The sequence below is a fragment of the Lissotriton vulgaris genome, chromosome 2_1, assembly GCF_964263255.1.
Source record: "Lissotriton vulgaris chromosome 2_1, aLisVul1.2, whole genome shotgun sequence".
In the NCBI taxonomy this organism is placed as follows: domain Eukaryota; kingdom Metazoa; phylum Chordata; class Amphibia; order Caudata; family Salamandridae; genus Lissotriton; species Lissotriton vulgaris.
Genome location: NC_141687.1, coordinates 647,923,490 through 647,941,759, shown reverse-complemented (window position 1 = coordinate 647,941,759; position 18,270 = coordinate 647,923,490). Strand labels below are relative to the sequence as shown.

The 18,270-nt window shown below is 48.2% G+C and overlaps 1 protein-coding gene across 1 annotated transcript in view; it reads left to right on the top strand.

Annotated features, from left to right (window-relative positions):
* Nucleotides 1-18,270, top strand: part of VPS13C (vacuolar protein sorting 13 homolog C) — a 2,437,235-nt gene that overhangs the window by 583,801 nt on the left and 1,835,164 nt on the right. The window lies entirely within an intron of this gene.

Below are 18,270 nucleotides of genomic sequence, written 5' to 3'. Positions count from 1 at the left end.
GGACTAATTCCTGCACACAAAAAATAACTAAAGGCATTTTCCTCCTTCAATGTGTGCTGTGGAATGCAGCATGCATTGAAAGAGGAAAAAACGAGGAGAAATGAAAACATTTCTCCTTGTTGTGCCTCGCTACACCACCTCTAGGGTGGTGCACCATTCACACGTATCTACAGATTTACACTTTCTCGTAAATCTTGAGATGTTATTCCATGGGGGTTGTGTGGGAACAGACACAGCAACACCCATGGAACGCCCCTTCAACGCAAAGTGATGCGCTTGAATGGGTCGTATTTTCAAGGAGAGGAAAAGCCACGTATGGTGGCTTTTCCTCTCCTTGTAAATAGGGAGGAGTCCCAAGCGCCATCACTACGTTACAAAAAGTAACATTCTGGTGGCGCAGGGGGCTTGTAAATTTGCCCCATAAGTGCTTAGGTATTGGCAGAGTGGTACAATAAGAACATAGTGCTGGATGGCTGATTGACTGACAGGAGGTATCTTAGGCTGCATGAGTACTACTTCAGTATTTAGTGGAGTATACCAAAAGTATGTATCTGCTTATAGGTTTGTAGAGCTTGTGCAAAGAATATTGTCCGTGTACTTGTGTTGGTGCCTAGGTCATTTTATAAGAACATCACTAGTAACTAGAATGATGACAGTGCTGCAAACAGAGTGCTCAGTTAATTTATAAGTGCTTAGGTATTGTCTCAATGCCGGAGTCATTCTGCAAGTGCATAGACAGTGACTGGGTTCCTAGAGTGCTAGTAGTTGACTGCAGGATACGTTTGTAAGCACTTATGTTTCAGCAGAGTGATTAGATAAGGACATGCTTCTGTCAGGATAATTGTAGGAGTTGACACAGACTCACAGTGTGATTCCAGACAAGCATGACTATTACCCGTGCTTTTGCAGGACTGACTCTGTAGTCTGCAAAGGGTTTAGGGACCGCATACATTGTGCACATTCGACTGTACCACTTCTTGTCTCAAAGCCTGAGTCATTCTGCAAGTGCAAAGACCGTGACTAGGTTCCTAGAGTGCTAGTATTTGACAGCAGGATAAGTTTATAAGCGCTTTGCAGCAGAGTGATTAGATAAGGCCATGTTTCTGTCAGGATGATTGTAGGAGTGGACACAGACCCACAGTGTGATTCAAGACAAGCATAACTATTACCTGGACTTTTGCAGGACTGACTCAGTAGTCTGCAAGGGGTTAAGGGACCGCATACATTGTGCACATTTGACTGTACCTCGGCTTGTCTCAATGCTTGAGCCATTCTGCAAGTGCATAGACAGTGACTGGGTCCCTGGACCTGACCAAGGCTGACCTGGTCTGTATGTTTCGCGTGAAATCTGATGCCATTTGTTGTCTGGAGGTGCATATTGCAGCTTCTCTATGTGATTGTCACCATATTTGTGCCTGTAGTAGTTGACAGCAGGATAGGTTTATAAGCGCTTATGTTTCAGCAAAGTGATTAGATAAGGGCATGCTTCTGTCAGGATGATTGTAGGAGTGGATATAGACTTAGTGTGATTCCAGACAAGCATGACTATTACCTGGACTTTTGCAGGACTGACTCAGTAGTCTGCAAGGGGTTAAGGGACCGCATATATTGTGCACATTTCACTGTATCACTGCTTGTCTCAATGCCTGAGTCATTCTGCAAGAGCATAGACAGTGAATAGATTCCTAGAGTGCTAGTAGTTGACAGCAGGATAAGTTTATAAGGACTTATGTTTCAGCAGAGGGATTAGATAAGGACATAATTCTGTCAGGATGATTGTAGGAGTGAACAGAGCTGCTTTAGAGCCATAGAACAGGTCCACAGAGCTCCTTTAGAGCCAGAGAACCAGGTCAGCAGAGCTGCTGTAGAGCCAGAGAAACCAGGTCAGTAGAGCTGCTTTAGAGGGAGAGAACCAGGTCAGCAAAACTGCTTTAGAGTCCGAGAACCAGGTCAGCAGAGCTGCTGTAGAGCCAGAGAAACCAGGTCAGTAGAGCTGCTTTAGAGTGAGAGAACCTGGTCAGCAGAGCTGCTTTATTGGGAGAGAACCAGGTCAGCAGAGCTGCTTTAGACCCAAGGGACCAGGTCAGCAGAGATGCTCTAGAGCCAGAGAACCAGGCCAGCGGAACTGCTTTAGAGCCATAGAACCGGGTCATCAGACCTGCTTTCGAGCCAGAGAACCAGGTCAGCAGAGCTGTTGTAGAGCCTGAGAACCATGGTCCGCAGAGCTGCTCTAGAGCCTAAGAACTAGATCAGCAGAGCTGCTCTAGAGCTAGAGAACCAGTTCAGCAGAGCTGCTGTAGAGCCAGAGAAACCAGGTCAGTAGAGCTGCTGTAGAGGGAGAGAACCAGGTCAGCAGAGCTGCTCTAGAGGGAAAGAACCAGGTCAGCAGAGCTGCTCTAGAGCCAGAGAACCAAGTCAGCAGAGCTGCTTTAGAGCCATAGAACCAGGTCAGCAGAGCTGCTTTAGAGCCAGAGAACCAGGTCAGCAGAGCTGCTGTAGAGCCAGAGAACCAGGTCAGCAGAGCTGCTGTAGAGCCAGAGAACCAGGTCAGCAGAGCTGCTGTAGAGCCAGAGAACCAGGTCAGCAGAGCTGCTGTAGAGCCAGAGAACCAGGTCAGCAGAGCTGCTGTAGAGCCAGAGAACCAGGTCAGCAGAGCTGCTGTAGAGCCAGAGAAACCAGGTCAGTAGAGCTGCTTTAGAGGGAGAGAACCAGGTCAGCAGAGCTGCTCTAGAGCCAGAGAACCATGTCAGCAGAAGTGCTTTAGAGCCATAGACCCGGGTCAGCAGAGCTGATTTAGAGCCAGAGAACCAGGTCAGCAGAGCTGCTTTAGTGGGAGAGAACCAGGTCAGCAGAGCTGCCTTAGAGCCAAGGGACCAGGTCAGCAGAGCTGCTCTAGAGCCAGAGAACCAGGCCAGCGGAACTGCTTTTGAGCCATAGAACCGGGTCATCAGACCTGCTTTCGAGCCAGAGAACCAGGTCAGCAGAGCTGTTGTAGAGCCTGAGAACCTGGTCCGCAGAGCTGCTCTAGAGCCTAAGAACTAGATCAGCAGAGCTGCTCTAGAGCTAGAGAACCAGTTCAGCAGAGCTGCTGTAGAGTCAGAGAACCCAGGTCAGCAGAGCTGCTCTAGAGCCAGAGAACCAAGTCAGCAGAGCTGCTTTAGAGCCATAGAACCAGGTCAGCAGAGCTGCTTTAGAGCCAGAGAACCAGGTCAGCAGAGATGCTCGAGAGCCTAAGAACCAGGTCAGCAGAGCTGCTGTAGAGCCAGAGAACCACGTCAGCAGAGCTGCTGTAGAGCCAGAGAAACCAGGTCAGTAGAGCTGCTTTAGAGGGAGAGAACCAAGTCAGCAGAGCTGCCCTAGAGGGAGAGAACCAGGCCAGCAGAGCTGCTCTAGAGCCAGAGAACCATATCAGCAGAACTGCTTTAGAGCCACAGAACCGGGACAGCAGAGCTGTTGTAGAGCCAGAGAACCAGGTCAGCAGAGTTGTTGTAGAGCCAGAGAACCATATCAGCAGAGCTGCTCTACAGCCAGAGAACCAGGTCAGCATACTTCCTGTAGAGCCTGAGAAACCAGGTCAGCAGATCGACTATGATTGACTGACACTGATTGACTGACACTGACTGATTGACATTGACTGACACTGACTGACTATTCTCTACTACTCTACTACTCACTCTCCACTACTCTCCACTACTCACTCTACTACTCTCTACTACTCACTCTCTACTACTCATTCTCTACTACTCTACTCTCTCTCTACTACTCCCTCTCTACTTGTCACTCTACTACTCTCTGCTACTCACTCTCTACTACTCTCTCTACTACTCACTCTCTACTACTCACTCTCTACTACTCTCTACTACTCACCCTCTACTACACACTCTACTTGCTCTCTACAACTCACTCTACTACTGACTCTCTACTACGTAATCTACTACTCACTCTACTACTCTCTACTACTCACTCTCTACTACTCTCTCTTACTGACTCTCTACTACTCTACTACTGTCTACTACTCTCTCTACTACTCACTCTCTACTACTCACTCTCTACTACATATTCTCTACTACTCTACTATTCACTCTCTACTACTCTCTCTACTTCTCAATCTCTACTACTCACTCGCTACTCTCTACTACTCACTCTACTACTCACTCTACTACTCACTCTACTACTCACTCTACTACTCACTCTACTACTCACTCTACTACTCACTCTCTACTAATCTCTACTACTCACTCTATACTACTCTCTACTACTTATTCTCTACTACTCCACTACTGTCTATTATTCACTCTCTACTACTCACTCGCTTCTCTCTACTACTCTCTCTACTACTTACTCTCTACTACTCACTCTACTACTCTCTCTCTGCTATTCACTCTCTACTACTCTCTACTACTCACTATCTACTACTACTCACTCTACACCCATTACTACTCTCTACTACTCTCTACTACTCACTCTACTACACACTCTACAACTCGCACTACTACTCTCTACTACTTCTCACTTTCTATTACTCACTCTCTACCTCTCTGCCTCTCTCTTTACACCTCTCTAACTCTCTACCTCTACCTCTCTACCTTTAGCCTCTCTACCTCTCACATGCACACATATGCACATATATATGCAAATATATGCATTTATATATTTGTATGTGTATATATACACAAAGATATATAAACATATATATATATATATAATCTGCATATCTATATAAATACAAATATAAATTCATGCATACATATGCAATTACATATATATGCCTGTTATGTACATGAAAGTTTGAAAAGCACTACTAAAAGCAAAGCTAAAAAGCCACCTAAATACAAACAGAATAACGTAAACCTATTGCATTTTTAATGCTTGTTTACTTTGGTTCCATCAAGAGGGCATTCAGATGTGTCACACATTTGCCATAAATTTTGAATGTTAACACTCTAGTTGCTCATTAGATCACTGTAGTAAAGCTACTGATCACCAGGGAAGTCTGCTGCTGGTATTCAACGTGCATGTTTCAGTCTGCATGTTAGAACTTTTCAATGCAATAGAAAAGCATTTGAGAAGTCAAAATGTGCACTAATTTTTCTTTCTGCAGCACTAATCATAATTTCTTGAGCGACCGCTGAGCCTCCCCTTAGGCGAGGTCGCCCCACGCTACACTGCCTCCTGCCTCTCGACCTGCTTCCTAGATTGCCCCTGATTGAGCTCCTCGTGGGAGACCCAGCCTCCGCTGAGCCACCCACCTCCGCTTTTCCTGCCAATTTCTTTTTCCGCCGCTGCCCCCTGCGGCCCGCCCCCCCTCCTGTGCATTCGCCGCCCCGCTGACCCTTCCTCCCGGCTCCCTACTAATGACGCCCCCTCAGAGAGCGCGCAGCGTACGCGCGCAGCGGGAGCACCATATGTGTGCCGAAGGTGCGCCAAAGGTAAGCCCGTCTGTGCCCGTCCACGCCTAGACCGCGCCCAGTCCCAGGACCCCTGGCCCCCACCGATGCAAGACGACCCGACAGACCTACGACGCTGCTGCCCTCAACGCACTCAATGCCGGCCGGAACCCCACCTGCTGCCTCCGAACCTGCACCGCCCCTGCCAAGCCGAGCACCAGCAGCAACCTCAAGTGCATCCTGCTCAACACCCGCTCCGTCCACAGACACGCCGTGGAACTCTGGAACCTCCTCGACACAACATCACCAGACATCGCCTTCGTCACGGAAACCTGGATGAACGTCTCCTCAGCCCCCGACATCGCCATCGCCATCCCGGACGGGTACAAGATCATCAGGAGGGACCGTGTCAACCAGACCGGAGGAGGCATCGCCATCGTCCACAAGAACACCATCCGCATCACGACCGACTCCGACGACACCTTCGCTGCCGCCGAGCACCTCGACTTCCAGATTCACACCAACCCAAAGACGACCCTCAAAGGCACCCTCATCTACAGACCCCCGGGACCACGCACACAATTCAGCGAAGACATCACAGACTTCATCAGCCCACAAGCCCTCCCCTCCGCCGACTACATCCTCCTAGGGGACCTCAACTTCCACCTGGAGAACAAGGACCGCAACACCGCCGCCCTGCTGGACAACCTCGCCAACCTCGAACTCAAGCAACTGGTCAACACCCCCACCCATTACGCCGGCCACAAGCTTGATCCTGTCTTCTCATCCAGCAAGCACATCACCTTCAGCCACTCCACCGGACTCCACTGGACCGACCACCGCTGCGTCCACTTAAGCTTCAGAAAAACCACAACCCACCACCACCCGCTACAGGTTCCTCACAGGAGGTGGAGCAAGATCACCGCCGACCAGCTCACCACCTCCCTCAGCCAGAACCCACCTGCCAGCACAACGGACCCCAACGAAGCAGCCCGCAACTTCACGCAGTGGCTGACCGCCTGCGCCGACGACCTCGCACCACTGAAGAACCCTCCCAGCAGACCCAGAATCAAGAAGGCCCCCTGGTTCACTGACGAACACAAGGACTCCAAGAAGACCTGCCGCACCCTCGAGAAAGCCTGCCTCCTTGACCAGACCACCGACAATATGACCGCCCTCAAACACGCCACCCGCAAGCACCACCAGCTCATCCGCACCACCAAGAAGAAATCACTGAAGGAGCGACTGGACAACAACGCCCACGACAGCAAAGAACTCTTCAACATTGTCAAGGAGTTCTCCAACCCCTGCACCGGCAACAATGACATCACTCCTTCACAAGATCTCTGCGACTCTCGCCTCGTTCTTCCACCGCAAGATTGCCGACATCCACACAGTTTTGGCGCTCCATCCACGCACCCAACCGTCGAACCAACGCACCCCACCGCCACCCTCCGCACCTGGACCACGGTGACCACCGAAGACACAGCCCGCACGATGAACACCATCCACTCCGGATCTCCAACCGACCCCTGCCCCCAAAACGTCTTCAACAAGGCCGACTCCACCATCGCACCCCAACTCCGGGACGTAATCAACACCTCCTTCAACACCGCCACATTCCCGGAGAGCTGGAATCACGCCGAGCTCAGCGCCCTACTGAAGAAACCAACAGCGGACCCCACTGACCTCAAAAACTTCCGCCCCATCTCGCTCCTCCCTTTTCCTGCCAAAGTCATCGAGAAGATAGTCAACAGACAGCTTGCCGCCTTCCTCGAGACGAACGGATCCCTCGACCCCTCGCAGTCCGGTTTCAGAGCCAACCACAGCACCGAGACCGCCCTCGTCGCAGCCACCGACGACATCCGAGCCCTGCTCGACAACGGGGAAACAGCGGCACTCATCCTCCTGGACCTCTCTGCAGCGTTCGACACGGTCTGCCACCGCACCCTAGTCCAACGCCTCAGCAACATCGGCATCCAAGAGAAGGCACTGGAGTGGATCATCTCGTTCCTCGCCGGAAGAACACAGAGAGTCCGCCTCCCCCCATTTCGATCCGAGGCCACCAAAGTAATCTGCGGCGTCCCGCAAGGATCATCACTCATCCCCACCCTCTTCAACGTCTACATGAGACCTCTTGCTGCCATCGCACGCCAACAGAACCTCAACATCATCTCCTACGCCGACGACACCCAGCTGATCCTCTCCCTCACCAGAGACCCCGACACCGCCAGAACCAGCCTACACGAAGGGATGAAAGACTTCGCCGAATGGATGAAGAACAGCCGCCTGAAACTGAACTTAGACAAGACGGAAGTCCTCATCCTGGGACCATCGCCCTCCGCCTGGGTCGACTCCTGGTGGCCCCCAGCCCTGGGCACCGCTCCCAAGCCAACAGACCACGCACGCAACCTGGGCTTCATCCTGGACCCCTCCCTCTCGATGACCAGACAAGTCAACGCCGTCTCCTCATCATGCTTCCACACCCTGCGCATGCTTCGCAAGATCTTCCGATGGATCCCGACCAAAACCAGGAAGACGGTCACCCAGGCCCTCGTCACCAGCCGACTGGACTACGGAAACACCCTCTACGCCGGAACCACAGCCAAGCTACAGAATAGACTCCAACGCATCCAGAACGCCTCCGCCTGACTCATCTTGGACATCCCGCGACGCAGCCACATCTCCGGCCACCTGAAGGACCTGCACTGGCTCCCCATCAACAAGAGGATCAGGTTCAGGCTCCTCACCCACGCACACAAGTCTCTCCACGACCTGGGCCCCAAGTACCTCAACGACCGCCTGACCTTCTACACGCCCACCCGCCAGCTACGGTCTACTAGCCTCGCCCTCGCCGCCGTACAACGCATCCGAAGAGCCACCGCCGGAGGCAGATCCTTCTCCTACCTGGCGGCCAAGACATGGAACTTCCTCCCCTTCCACCTTCGGCTGACCCAGGACCACCTCGCCTTCAGGAGACAACTCAAGACCTGGCCGTTCGAACAGTAGCGGACCACTTCCCCCATGCGCCTTGAGACCCTTCCGGGTGAGTAGTGCGCTATACAAGTGTTATGATTGATTGATTGACTGGGTTAGTCTTAGTAAGAGACTTTTTATGGTTAAAGTTCACAGACCCTTCTCCGGGGATGGTATGGCTTTGGCTTTTGATTCCAAAGTATGGAATCTGTGGCTAGATATCTCTGTCGGATGAACAAGTTACTTACCTTCGGTTACGCATTTTCCGGTAGAGACAGGATCTAGCCGCAGATTCTTTAACAACCCTCCCATTCTTCCTGCACTGCGAACTGGATTCTGTGTGGTCCCAATTGTAAAGAAAGAAAAGGGGAGGAAAGGGAGAATCTAGTGAAATTGAATGTATGAATTCTCTTTCATCTCAAGAGTTTTTAAATTGAGATATTCATGTACAGAATTTTTGGTTAGGAATTCGGTATTTATTGGACACGTCAGTGTCTTTTGTGTAAGCACTCTGTTCAATGGACAGTTTCAGTTGTGGCTCTGTGTTTCGAGTGCGGAAAATAGTCACGATTAAACTGACTTTGGCGCGTCAGCGAAGTGGGAATATGGACTCAATTGACACCACATCCAGAGGACGTTGTGGATGCGGAGTCGCTATATGCCCTCTACTGGTGCGCGGACGTGCTAGGTTAAAAAATTGCCATATTCATTCTCAAGTCTGGGGAGTGTATGTGGCCTAAAGGGCTAGGTTGGTCGATCCCAAATCTAGGGGAACTAGGTTCGAGTCTTAGCAATGACGCTCAACATCCAGTGATTCTGGACAAATCACTTAATCTCGCCGTGCCTCCCAAAAATAAATGTGTCTTTGTGTAATAGTAGCTGCTGCTCATATATAGCGCTCTGATACCTGATAACTTTGGGTCAAGTTTGCGCTATATGAAACTCTGTAAAATAAATAAAGTAAGGAATCTATTACTAGATCCTGTCTCTACCAGTTAATGTGTTACTGATGGTATGGAACTTATTCTTTGTGGTGCCTTGGAGGACATCATGACTCTGAGGAGTGCGTTCCTATCGGCATCTTCGACCGAATGCGTTGAGAGAGCGCCAAATGAAATTCTGGTGGCACAACTGTCTGGCATCGCATTGTCATCAGTCTTTATCGAAGTCTAGAGACCGGTTGAGGAGCCGTTTAGGTGAGAAGCTGTCTTTGTTGACGTAGAAGAAGGCTCTGAAGCACCACCAATCGAAATGCAAGTTAGTTTCTGATACCGTCCACCAAACTAGGTTGCAGAGCATTCACAGGCCTCCCGAAATATCATGGAGCCAGGGCAAATCTAGCTCAAATGCGGGAATATTAAGTTTCTACTGCATAAAGTCTTTGGGCAACCCTCTGGTGGACCTTCGAGGCCCAAGAAGGGGAGAGGTGCCCTGACTGAATACTTGCTGGTGGGTTCGCTCTCTGTGACGATTGGGCCCTATGTTTCCTTTTTTAGATTCAAGGCGGTGCTGGTGCACAGCACCATGGAGCTTCTAACCCTCGGCATCGGGATCGCAGCCAATTACGTCTGCAACGCAGAACCCATTACTCATTCTGACATCGATACCACGCCACAACCGTGTCTGTTGTGGCGCTGATGGGGCTCTCTCTCTTAGGCAACTTTCCATCTGCCCATATGCCAGCTGCTTCTCCTACAGGAATGCATAGTTTTACAGGTGAAGGGGAGAATATAGGGTCTCCACATCCTTTGGACAATGCTGTCCAGACTCCTTTGGAAGAAAATTGGGTGACTGAACTGGGTGAGGCTAGTGGACTTGATCCTCTCCAGTTTCATATTTCCTTTCTCCACCTGGGATGGCAACGGAGGTGAGTTCTTTGCCAAGGTGAGACTGGAGTGGAGCCTTTACTCCCTTAGAATGAGTCTCTATATGACCTTTTGTTAAGAGCTTGGGTGTAACCAGTATCGGGGGTTCAGTCATTCAGGATATAGTACTAACATGGATATTTTATTCCCAAGTTCTAAATGCCTTGTAACTTTACTTACATGGGATTCCTTCCATTGGAATTTATATGGTAGAGTATGTATTTGGTCACCTGCATTACTTTGAATATCTAGGGTTTTTCCCTTGGTGTAGGCCAGTTTTGTTCTTGTAAGATACTTTTAATGGTATGAGTTCACAAACCCTCTTCTGGGGATGGTATAACTTTGGCATCGGATTCTAAAGTAAGGAATCTGTGGTTAGTTGTCTTATCAGATGAGCAAGTTAATTACCTTTGGTAATGCATTATCTGGTAGAGACAAAATCTAGCTGCAAATTTCTTGACGACCCAACCATACTCCCTGCTCGCCAAACAAAGTCTTCTTTAGTCTCACAAATTTCATTATGGCATTTACATCCTAGTTAATAAAAAAAAAATCATTGATTATCGGACACAAGGGTGTCTTATTTTAGCACACTGTTTCGATAGGCAGTTTCTGTATGTGGCTCCACGTTTTGTGTGCGTAAAATAGTCTCAAAAGAAGCTGATGTCAACGAGGGAGTTATAAGGACTCTGTAGATATCCACCCAGTGGGCGACATATAATAAGGAGTCGCATGGCGCCCGGGTAAAGTAAGGAATCTGTGGATAGATCCTATTTCTACCACAGAATGCATTACCGAAGGTAAGTAACTATTTCTTTAATACTTATGACACTCCTAAGATAGGCTCTAAAGGCTCAAAGAAAAGAGTGCATGGTATTTAAAAAGTAGGACTTGTGTGTTTAGATTTAACATATCCTGACAGTGAAAAACGTATAAAGTAATTTTTCACTCTTGTAAGACCTATCTCTCCTCTAGACTAACACAGGATTACCTTATCACACTTAGTAAGTATATCTTCAGATTGAGAGCAGATAGGGAAACTGTTTACACTCCTATTAATTGTGAGTTTAAAGTCTCTTTTTATTGGTAAAGTTGTGTTACCCATTGGGTTAATGGGTGACCAGGGGTAGTGCTCTGGTCAAGCAGCAACCACAATCCTAGTCAGGGTAAAGCACAAGCAAACCTCAAATTAACCTGTGCTCAATCCCCTGGTAGTTTGGCATAGAGCAGTCCGGCTTAATTTAGAGGTAATGTTTAAAGTATTTGTGCAGCACTTACAACAGTAAAACAGTGAAAACACCACAGAAAAAGATCCCACACCAGGTTAGGAAAATAGAGTACACTTTAAAAAAATAGAACAAGAGCAAAATGAAAAACGTCCTATTAGTTGAACCGGAGGTATGAATTTCTGATGGATACATCTGCCTGTGCATTCCTCTACTTTTGAATTATTCCCCAGAAACATTTCTCCATAGCTCTCCCACATAGACGAGGACATCACAATGTATCGGCTCCGCACATGACTCCGCGTGACATCATTGGAGCCATAAGGGACCTCATTGGCGTGCTGCTATCTGTTTGCTTTTTTCCTTGCCGTTGATGCGTACGTGTTTTTTCCAGGCTCTCCATTTCTGTGAGAATTCTTCTTTCTCTCTTGCTTCAACTTTGTAGATGGGGAAGATGTCTCCTTAAAAAGAAGTCAAGCTTCAAACCGTGTAGGGAATGCGGTGGACAAATGTTCATTACCTACCTGCATGAAGACTGCCTCTGGTGCTGATCAGACCACGATGTTGAGGCTTGTTCTTCGTGTAAACAAATCAATGCAAAGGCCTTGAAAGAAAGAGTGGCTAAATTTTTAATGGTCGGGGCCAAGAAGCAGAAGAGGTGTTGTCATAGATCTCGGCCTAGTATGAAGTCGCCAACACCTCATTCTTCATGGTCTTCTAAGAAGAAGCATAAGAAGAAGCAGCGCCATGGGTTTCAAGGTTGCTCTTCTAGGAACGAGCCTCAGAAATTAGCATCTCCGAGTCCAAGACTACATCGTAGGGATGAAATGTCTCCAACTCCATCTCCACGAATGGCTCCTTTTTCGTCTCTGGCTAGGAGAACTAACACTCCTCTGGCTCCAAAGTCTGTGACTTCAACTCCGGTGCCGAAGCCTGCAACTCTGCCTCCAGCACCGGGGCTGAGTACTCCGACTCCTCAACCAGAGCCAGATTTGGTGCTTCGACAGATCCGGTCTATCCAGCTTTCCTGACTCCGGGCTCAGATCCATCACACTTCCTCAGTTCTATGTTTTGCATTTTTACGAGTGCTGCGGTTCCATGTGGTGTGCCCTCAGGCCACATGGGTCTACTTACTTACTCTTAGTTTTCCACCTCCTTTCTAGCAGGCACCTTCTGGCTTTTCACGCCGAGTCTCCTTTGGCCTGGCTTCTGCCAGCGCCGAGACTACTGATGCCATTGCCATTTCAAGGAAGGACGAGATCCTTCATTGAATTAGCTGTCCCCAGTGCTGCCTGGATCCGAATCGGTGCCGGTTCATCTGTAACTGGCTCCACCGACTTTGCCTCTGGATTGTCCTTCGATGCTGGTACCGAAGTCACCGGCACCGCGATGCCGAGAATAAGATCTAGAAGGGAGGCACAAAGGCTATTTGAAGAGGAGAGGTATCAGGAAGAGCATGAGCGAGCTGAAGAGGGTGGAATTGTGGACTTGGATCCTGATTTCAAAGGTCTGCAGGAAGCAAGTGGATTGGATACTTCCCCTGAGTGGGAGTTAGTTTCGCATAAAGGTTTGCCTCCTCCTGAGTTGACTTCCTATCATGCAGTGATTCAGAAGTTGCAGAGCTATTGAAATTGCCCCTTCCATCAGCAGTGTTAAAGTCCAATAGCCTCACTGAAGTACTCAGTTTATTAGCCTCTTCATTAGAGACATTGTTACCATCCAATGAGGCTAAACAAAGCCTATATTGGAAATCTGGCAAAAGCCTATGACCTCTGCTGCAGTTTCCAGGTCAGTGGCCAGAAAATATACAGTGGCTCCTGGGGATCTGTACTTTTAGTCATCGCACCCTTCGCCTGAAAGTCTAGTTGTTCTAGCTTCCTTTTCCTCCAAGTTGTCAGTGGGTTCTTTTCCAACCATGCCTGCTGATATGGAGTCCTAAAGGAGCGAGCAGTTGGCTAAGAAGATCTTTTTCTTCTGGAAGTATGACTGAAGTCTACTAATGTGACTTGTCTTTTGGGACGTTAGGTTGATGCCTTAATGGATTCTGCTACAGAAGTTGTCCCTAAATTACCATCTGAGCTTCAAGGTCATTTCTCTGAGCTTTTGTCGAGTGCTCAAGCGTCTGCTTGACAGGTGATACAATCACGGCTGGACACTGCTGACTCAGTAGCAAGTGCTGTTAGGATCGTCTGTGGCTATCAGACATCATGCCTGGTTAGGTGGGATCAGGATTTTCACCAAATGTCCAGGCTACTCTATTAGATTTACCATTTGATTGCTCTTGCTTGTTTGTGGCCAAGTCTGAATTTGCGCTTAAACATTTTAAGGACAGCAGGGCGACTGCAAGATCCTTGGGACTTCAGACTCAGTTTAGGGTTTATAGACAATTCCACAGGTTTTGGCTGATCACAAGTGGTGTCTTCATCCGGAAGTGGTACTTCACATTTTCGGAATGTGGGGTTTCCTCAGTTAGGCCTGTTTGCCACTCACAAAAATGCTCTCTGCCCGTCATTCTGCAGTCTCCAGTATCTGATGCAGGGAGCATTGGGGGACACGTTTTAGTTAATTTGGGGCTCGCATTATTCGTACCCTTGCCCAGCAGGGCTCTGCTTTGGGCACTCTTAAGTGTTATCTTTCTGCTCTGTCTGCTTTCTTGTGGCTGCCAGACAAACTTTCCTTTTTTCAACTCTCCTATTGTAAATAGGTCCTTGAAAGGGCTTGTTCATATGTTTCCATCTACGCCATTGGTCGTGCTGCAGAGCAGCCTAAATTTGGTCATCACATTTCTCATTTGTGCTCCCTTTGAGCCGTTATATAATTGTTCCCTCCGGCTGCTTACCATCACGACAGCCTTTCTGGTGAGATAACATCTGTTCGGAGGTGTGTGAGTTGCAGGCTTTATTGTGAAAGCCGCCCTACATGATGACTATTAGGGTAAGGTGGCGCTTCACACCTGTGCTTCATTCTTACCAAAAGTGGTGATTCTATTCCATCTAGGTCAATCAATCACACTGCCCACCTTTTTTGCTCCCCCTCATCCCTCTAAGGAAGGGGAGCGTCTCCACCGTCTGGACCCAAAAAGGGTATTGTCCTTCTACCTTGATCGCACAAAAGAATTCCAGGTGTGCAAACAAATCTTTCTGGGGTACATGGGAGCTAAAAAAGGTTGGGCATTGCAGAAATGGACCATTTCTTGCTAGGATGTTCTCTGCATTAAGATCTGCTGCGCCCTGGCTAGGGAGCAGCCTCTTGAGAGCTTACAAGCTCATTTCACCTGGTGAAAGGCTGCAGTCCGGTGTTGGCTTGGGGTGCTCATTCCTGGACATCTGCCAGGCAGCAACATGGGAGTCTCTGCACACGTTTGCCAAGCACTACTGCCTGGACAGTTAAGTCGGCAGGTACCGCATTTCGCTTGTTCGGTCCTGCAGGATTTTCTAGTGTTAAGAATCTGTCCGCAGCCTACCACCAGGTTGGTACGGTTTGGAAGTCTACTCAAAGGTAAGGAGTCTGCAGCTAGAAATTTCTATCAGATGAACAAGTTATTTACCTTCGGTAAAGAATTATCTAGTAGAGACTATATCTATACAGCAAATTCCTTACAGACCAACCCATGCCTCCCTGCTATGAAGACTCATTTGATAGCGCTAGGATTGCTCCCTTTTCAGGGCCTTAGTTGTGACACAGACACATGTCCGTTCACTTCATGGCTCTGTGCTTCTGGCATGGAAAAGTGAAAAGTAACTGACATCTGTGCGCCTGGGTGTTGCCTATATAGGGGACTGCGACATCATAACTGGCGCTAATGAGGTTGACAATGTCACGTGGAACCAACGGAGACACTCAATGGCGCGCAAGTTTACTGTTCACGCAAAAGTTTCTGAATCCAGCCTGACACCTGGGAAATTCAAAGGTAAGGAATCTGCAGCCAGATATTGTCTCTACCACATAATGCCTTACCAAAGGTAAGTAACTTGTTCATCATGCCACAGTCTGGTTCTCACATATGCTCTATCGGTGTAGGGTTTTCAGTAAAGATTGGCGCTCAGGCTAGTTTGCTTTGTGTTTACTATGCTTAATGTATGTACGGTGCTGCCAGTTCAGGGGAAATACCCTGTAACCCCAGTGAATATGCAAGTCAAGAAACCCACAACAATAATGAGACACTTTCCCGGGCAAATGTAATAAGGATAAAATTCTGGTATAAAGAGTCTCGTATTGTGACAGTATCTGCGGTCCACACCAGTGTGATGATTAAATGTTTTAAATGATGCAACAACGAAAAACAACCAGCCAACATGTGTTTCGTCACACAAGGGAGTTATCCTGTGACTTCTTCAGGGTTCGGGGTAATGCGGAGAAATCGTCGAGCCGGTGATAATTCCAAACCGGCCAGGTTATCCCCAACAGAGTTAATAAATTCCTTATAGCACCGTCGTCCAGGGTGAGGAGGGTGGATGCACCACAATAGCAAAAAAATCTCCAGTAAGATGAAAGGGGGGAGGAGACACTGGTGCTGTCTCGCTTTAAGGATGCGGTGACGTTTTTTACTATTGTGGCGCATCTGCCTTCCTCGCCCTGGACACTGGACGGCACCTCTTCATTTGTCACACCGATGCGTCTACGCCTCTCATCCTGTTTTATGAACCCTCAATTGGTTTATTGTGAGTTAGGGGCCATATCGCTCGCCCCACATCCTCATCCACAGGGGTTCACCACAGGGATGTCCCCCCATCAACTGGCTCATTTACAGTACCACAGGGACTTAACCCCCTTGTGGATAACCTGGCCAGTTTGGAATTATCACCGGCCCCACGGTTTTCTCCGCAGTTCCTTACAGCCCTGAAGAAGTCCTGGGATAACTCCGTTGCGTGACGAAACACGTGTTGGCTGGTTGTTTTTCGTTGTTTTATCATTAAAAAATGTAATCATCACACTGGTGTGGACCACAGATACTGTCACAATACAAAACTATTTACACCATAATTTTATCATAATTACGTGTGCCCGGGACAGCGTCTCTGGTTCTCGCATATCTCATGTGTGCTCCCTTTGATCCTTTGCACAATTGTCTGCTTGGCTGCTTACCATCAAGACATCTGCCTGGAGGGTGAGTGAATTGCAGGCTTTGTCATCCAAACCTCCCTACTCTGACATTCTCGGATAAGGTGGTGCCTCATTTCTTCCATGAGTGGTGACTACATTCCATCTGGGTCAATCGGTCACGTTTCCCACCTTTTTTGCTCCACTGCATCTCTCTAAAGAAGAGTATCGTCTGCATCGTCTGGACCCAAAAAGAGTGTGGTCGTTCTACTTTGACTGCACAAAAGAGTTCCGCATGGACCGCTAACTCTTTGTGGGTACATGGGAGTGGGAGCTTAAAAAGGTCAGGCAGTGCAGAGGCAAACCATTTTGTCCTGGGTCGTTATCTGCATTAAGATCGCCTCCACCTTGGCTAGGAAGCAGCCTCTGGAGTGCTTACAAGCCCATTCGATCTGAGAGAAGGCTGTGACCAATGGTGATGGCTCATGGAATCTGCAACTAGAAGTCTCTATCAGATGAACAAGTTACTTACCTTCGGTAATGCACTACCTGGTAGAGACCATATCTAGCTTGCAGATTCCTTACAAACCCACCCATGCCTCCCTGCTCAGTGGACTCCTTTATAGGGCTAGGGTTTTTCCCCTTTACGAGTCCCTAGTTTTGACACACAATAGTCAGTTCACTTAATGGCTCTGCCCTTCTGGTGTGGAAAAAGTTAAAAGGAACTGACGCCGCGTGCCTTGGTGGTGCCTATATAGGTGACCACAACGTCCTGACCGATGCTGGCAGACAGGGCCACCCAACGGCACGCAGGGGTACTGCTCATGCAAAAAAGTTTCCAGATCCAATCTGACGCATGGAAAATTTAAAGGTAAGGAATCTGCAGCTAGATATTGTCTCTACGAGATAATGTGTTACTGAAGGTAAGTAATTGTTCGACGGGACACTGCCTTTGGAAGGCCTGTTGGGTCCGTTTTATGTCCAGTGACTTCACCAGGAGTAAAGTTGGTGATGTCGACATAGTCAATGCCTAAAAGATTGTACCTCGGCACTCTCAAAGTTGAACTTTATCTTTTCAGTGGCCGTAAGCCTAAAAGATAGATCTAATCCTTAATATGACTATTTGCAGGAAACACTAGTCTGAAATCATAAATTCAAAAGAGATCTGTTTTAATGTCAAGAGACGAAAAACACTGTGTTTCACTAGAAACAAAATATCGTTTCTATGAACAACAAAAGTACAGTTCGCATGTGGGGGTCCTGTTCTTTGGTGATGGCAGTTGATAGCAGCCTACGCATGTTTCGTTACTTTCTGTAACTTATCAAGGCTTGATCTGAAGTATTAATGCTCGAATTTAAGGCGAGCCACTCTAAATAATTCGGCTGAAAAGTTTCAACAAAAAGTCAGGAAACCATCTAATGTGTTCAATTAGAGTTCCCTCTCCGAAGAAAACGAGAAAAAGGAGACCCTCTGTAACTGGTTTCATTAATAACGCTTCGTATGAAAGCTATGAGGTAGATACGCTCTTAAGTATCAATGGGCTGAAGTATGGCCTTAATGTCGAGTCAAAGAATTTATTCTAGAGGAAAAGTGTATACCTTTGCATAGTCTAGCAAAAATACGAGGGCTGCAGTATGCCCCCGAAACGCCGTCTTGGAATAGAATCCTGGTAAATTTGGCGTGAACGGTCAATGCCCTCTGCTGGCGTGGATGAGCTAGTGAAGAAAGGTTTCTGGGTCTAGAATGGTGTGGGGGAATGTTAACAAGATGAGGAA